This window comes from Salvelinus sp. IW2-2015, linkage group LG11, assembly GCF_002910315.2.
Source record: "Salvelinus sp. IW2-2015 linkage group LG11, ASM291031v2, whole genome shotgun sequence".
Classification (NCBI taxonomy): Eukaryota; Metazoa; Chordata; class Actinopteri; order Salmoniformes; family Salmonidae; genus Salvelinus; species Salvelinus sp. IW2-2015.
In genome coordinates, this window is record NC_036851.1 from 37,791,707 (window position 1) to 37,796,724 (window position 5,018).

Genomic DNA, 5,018 nt, shown 5'->3' on the forward strand with positions numbered 1-5,018 from the left:
CAGTAAAATTAACTTTCAGATACCCATCAAAAATGGCAAAAACGGAAGTGGACACTGAGAACCGGGGTTTCAAAACAAGGTGGGAGTCGGAGTATATGTTCACGGAGGTAGCTGGAAAACCTGGTGTGTCTTCTGTGTGGAGAAAGTGTGGCGGTACTGAAAGAGTATAATCTGAGACGACATTATGAAACGAAACACGCGGACAAAAAAACAAGAATATGGACATGGAACAAAGGCTACAAAAGGCAGAGGAATAAAACGAGGCCTCAAATCTCGACAGGCTCTGTTCAAAAAAGCCAAATCACAAGGCCAGGCTGCTGTCAAGCCAGTTTTGTATTTTGCAGAAGAGATCGCAAATCAGGCCGCCAATGTACGGAGGGGGATTTCATCAAAACTGCATGATTAAAGTTTGTGCACGAAGTTTGCCCAGAAAAAAAGGCAACTCTTTTTTAATGTGGAGTGCTTGAGCAGAAACACCATGGCCGAGAGAGTAGACCAGTTGTCCCATCAATCAAAAGAGCAGCTTGTTGAAAAAAGGGAAAAAGATTTCATTGCATATTCCTTGGCTGTGGATGGAGAGCACCGACATTTCTGACATTGCCCAGTTGTCAATTTTCAATCCGCGAGTGGAACCTCCAGCCTAAAGCGTGACAGAGGAGTTTTGGGCTTACGTTCCTAATGGCATGCACAAACTACGGGCATGATTTTGTATGAAGAGGATGTCAAGATGTGTAAATTAGGCATGGAGCTGCCTTGGGAAAAACTCGGTGGGTTTGACAAACCGACGCGAAGCACCTGCGAGTGGACACAGAGCGGACTGGTGCGAAGTACGGAAAGATGCAAGAGGAAAACGCAGACAGGTGAGCTGACAGCTTATCCATTGTATCAATACACAGGAAAGCAGATTGTGCCAGTAAAGCCTGGAAAATGGAGCATGTAATGAGCATCATCACGCGCACAGTTAAATTTAATCAGAGCAAAGTTTGAACACACGCCAGTTCAAGCATTTCTGAACGGAGTTAGAAACGGGAGCATGGTGATTTGCCTTATCACACAGAGGTGCGATGGCTAAGCCAGGAGAAAGGTGCTTTTCAAAAGATGTTTCGAGCTTCGCTGAGAGATTTGCTGTTCTTGGACAGCAAGGGAAAGAACACACACAACTCAGAAGACGAAATGTTTCTGTGTGAAATGGCTTTCATGTGTGACATTACGAGTCATCTGAATCGCAATGAACTTGCAGCTGCGAGGCTCGCGGATCATGTCATCTCTGATATGTACAGTACAGTGAAGGCATTTAAAACCAAACTGACTCTGTGGGAGACGGCAAGATGCGGAAAGAAAATTTGAGCCACTTTCCAGCTGCCAGACCATGAAAGAAGAAGAGCTCTCTTACCAGGTGCGTTCCCGAGCGCACAGTTGCTGATAAAATAGGTTGCTTGCCGCTGACTTTCGACGCCGAATTTCTGACTTTCAAGTCACAAAAAAGCAGGTTAGGAACTGCTCGTAACCCATTTGCTTTGACGTGGAGAAGCTCACCATCCAAACCTCCAAAGGAGTTGATTGACCTCCAATGCAATGATGCCACTGAGGGCAAAATATGCGGCAGTGGCGCTGCTGCGGAGTTCGCCCGTTCCGCCCGACACAATTGCCCCAGCTGCGGCATCCAGGCTGCTCAAACCGTTTCTATTGTTTGGCAGCACATGTACCTGTGTGTAACAACTGTTCTTTGGTATGAACCTGAAAAAAACGATGCACACAGAAGTCGACTTACTGCTGAACACCTCCAACTCAATTCTGAGTAATTTCCTCAGCTCAGTAGCCTTACCCGAACATTTTGATGAACGTGTGAAAAGATGGACACCACCAAAGTATCACCCTCAACCTCAAACAAGGTGAACATTACTGTGCAATCACATATGATTAGATTTTTTACTCGCAGGTTCAAAAGTTTAAAAGTTTAAAGTTTAATATGTGTTTTCACTGCATGTTACCTTCTCCTTAAAAACAACAGTGTTGTTTTTGATTAATAGATTTTTGCACTTTATTTTATTGTATTCAATCCAATTATATTTTAAAAATATTTCTAGTTGAAGTGGATGATTAGAAAATTGCTATTATTGTATGTTTTTCTTTGAAGTAATTTAGCGCCACTTTTGGCTAAAATAGAAAATATAGGCTACTGATGGTGCCTAAATACCTTTCTTCATTAATGTTCATGTTATGGGGATTTATATTAAAGGAAATTTGTCTTTTGTTGTCTGTTTGAAATTAAAAGATTACTGACGAGCCATAAGAAAAATTATTGCTTTTATTTATCTGATCATATTGGAATATATTTTGATAAGGTTTTCAGTAGTTCAATTAGGTTCACTAGACTATATTGCGTCATTTAAAATTTTTCAATAGCATCTAGAAAGTCCGCTCGCTGTGCAAAATCTTGTATTATTGGCATCCATCCGGTCAACTGGCAGTTTGTCATACACATACCCTGTCTCTACCACCATGGTGTCAAACTCTGGTAATTATATTTGGCCCGCGAGACAATACCAAATTACTACTAGAGCTGGCCCGCCGGTATTATACAGCGCATTCACCGCTAATACTACGAATCCATAATGCTCTGCTGTTGTTTTCGCGCGCCAATCAGGACAGGACCAAAAACGCCCTCTCCTCTGTGACAGTAGTCATAGCAACATAGACGTTACAACTGTCAGCGCGCTATCCCTTCCCAAAAATGGCGAAAAGAAAGGCAGAAAACAGGAGCTTTCTGGACAAGTGGGAGGCAGAATATCTGTACATATGAAAAGGCAAACCTGTTTGTCTGTTTGTGGAGTCAACGTGGCTGTAAGTAAGGAGTACAACATTAGACGACACTATGAAACGAAACACCATGACAAATACAAGGACCTGGACATGACTCAAAGGAGCCAGAAAGTAGAGGAGATGAAAAGAAGTTTGGTTTCACAACAGAATATGTTCAAAAAAGCCACATCACAAAGTGAGGCTGCCTGTAAAGGCTCGTTATATAGTGGCAGCAGAGATCGCAAAATCAGCCCCGCCCTTTAATGAGGAGAGTTCGTGAAAAAGTGCATGATGAAAGTTGTGACCTCGTTTGCCCAGAGAAAAAGCAAGCATTTTCAAACGTGAGCCTGAGCAGGAACACAGTAGCTGATCGCACATGTGATCTTGCCACCAATTTGTATGACCAGCTGATGGAAAAGGGAAAAGATTGTTGCGTTCTCCCTCGCTGTGGATTAGAGCTGCGACGCATCTGATACTGCTCAGCTGTCAGTCTTCATCCGTGGAGTGGACTCAAATCTGTGTGTTACGGAGGAGCTATTGGGATTCAAATCAATGCATGGCACAAACACAGGAAAGGAAACTTTGAGGAGGTTTCCAAATGTGTAACTGAAAAAAAGCTGCCGTGGGATAAACTCGTTGGATTAACGACAGATGGTGCGCCAGCGATGTGCGGTAAAAAGAGTGACTGGTGGGCATGTTCGGGAGAAGATGCGGGAAGAGAACTGTGCAGGTGAGCTAACTGTTTACCACTGCATCATACATCAGGAATCACTGTGTGCCAAAGCCCTAAAGATGGAACATGTTATGACCACAGTAACACAGGTAGTTAACTTTATAAGAGCCAAAGGTCTGAATCACCGCCAGTTTAATTTTTTCTAGAGGAGTGTGGTTCGGAATACGCAGACGTGCCGGATCACACAGAGGTGAGATGGCTAAGCAGAGGAAAAGTACTGAACAGATGTTTCGACTGCGTGAGGAAATATGTCAATTCCTGGAAACCAAAGGGAAGGATACAGCAGAGCTCCGGGAGCAAAAGTTTCTGTGTGAGCTGGCCTTTCTCTGTGACATCTCGAGCCATCTCGATGCGCTAACCGCAGCTTCAGGGGCGGGGCGCATCATCACAAGACATGTACGCTGCAGTGAGGGCCTTTAAAACTAAACTGTGCCTGTGGGAGAATCAGATGCTGCAGGAAACCATTGCCATTTTCCCTGCTGCCAAACATAAAAGCGCAGATCTCTACCGCCGTGTTCCCATGCGCACAGTTTGCTGAAAAACTCAGTGTTCTCGCCGCTGAGTTTAGCCGGCGATTTGCCGACTCGATGTCCAGAAATGTAGGTTTGAACTGTTTAGTAATCCCTTCGCAGTTGATGTGAAAAAGCACCAACCAACATCCAAATGGAGCGGATAGAACTCCAGTGCAACGACACGCTGAAGTCAAAGTATGATGCTGTGGGCGCCGCACAGTTTCCACGGTTCATCCCTGACACAATGCCTCAGCTCCGCACCCAAGCTGCTCAGATGCTCTCCATGTTCGGCAGCACTTATCTATGCGAGCAACTTTTCCCCTCGATGAAGATGACCCAAACAACTCACAGGAGACGTCTGACTGATGAACACCTTCGCTCGATACTGAGGATTTCTTCAGCTCAGAGCTGAGCCCAGACATTGATGAACTAGCATCCAAGAAGAGATGCCAGGTATCTGGCTTGGGCACATCAGATTAGATCAGTGTGCAATAATTAACGTTTTCTTTGTGCACTTTTTCTTGCTACAAGCATGGGCTTGAATGATTGATTGATTTATTATCATTTTATTTGTAAAATTATTAGCCAGTGGAAAAAGTTTATTTTGGTATTTAAATCAGAAGGCTGCAAATAGAAGAGGCATACGATTTTTATTTAAATTTTATTTATTTAATAAATGAATGCCATTGATGTGTTTTTTCATTTGAAATTCGATTTTGCATGTCTCCACTATTAAATTATATATTGTATGGTAATAAGCGATGCTTGTTCCATATTCAATGTTAAAGCAAAACTTGTTTGGGTCKATATTAAAAGGTTCATTTGTTCAATGTTGGCCCGCGACTTTGTTCAGGTTTTACATTTTGGCCCACTGGGTATTTGAGTTTGACACCCCTGCTCTACACCCTTAAGATATAATATTATTAATTGAAGTCTAGCATGCGGTTGTCTCTGTGAGGCCCGCGTGTGAA

The 5,018-nt window shown here is 43.4% G+C and overlaps 2 pseudogenes; both read left to right on the forward strand.

Annotated features, from left to right (window-relative positions):
- The first annotated feature begins 32 nt into the window (after positions 1-32).
- On the forward strand, positions 33-1,802 carry LOC139028437 (general transcription factor II-I repeat domain-containing protein 2-like; annotated as a pseudogene).
- Positions 1,803-2,557: 755 nt separating this feature from the next.
- On the forward strand, positions 2,558-4,572 carry LOC139028344 (general transcription factor II-I repeat domain-containing protein 2-like; annotated as a pseudogene).
- The last annotated feature ends 446 nt before the right edge of the window (positions 4,573-5,018 follow it).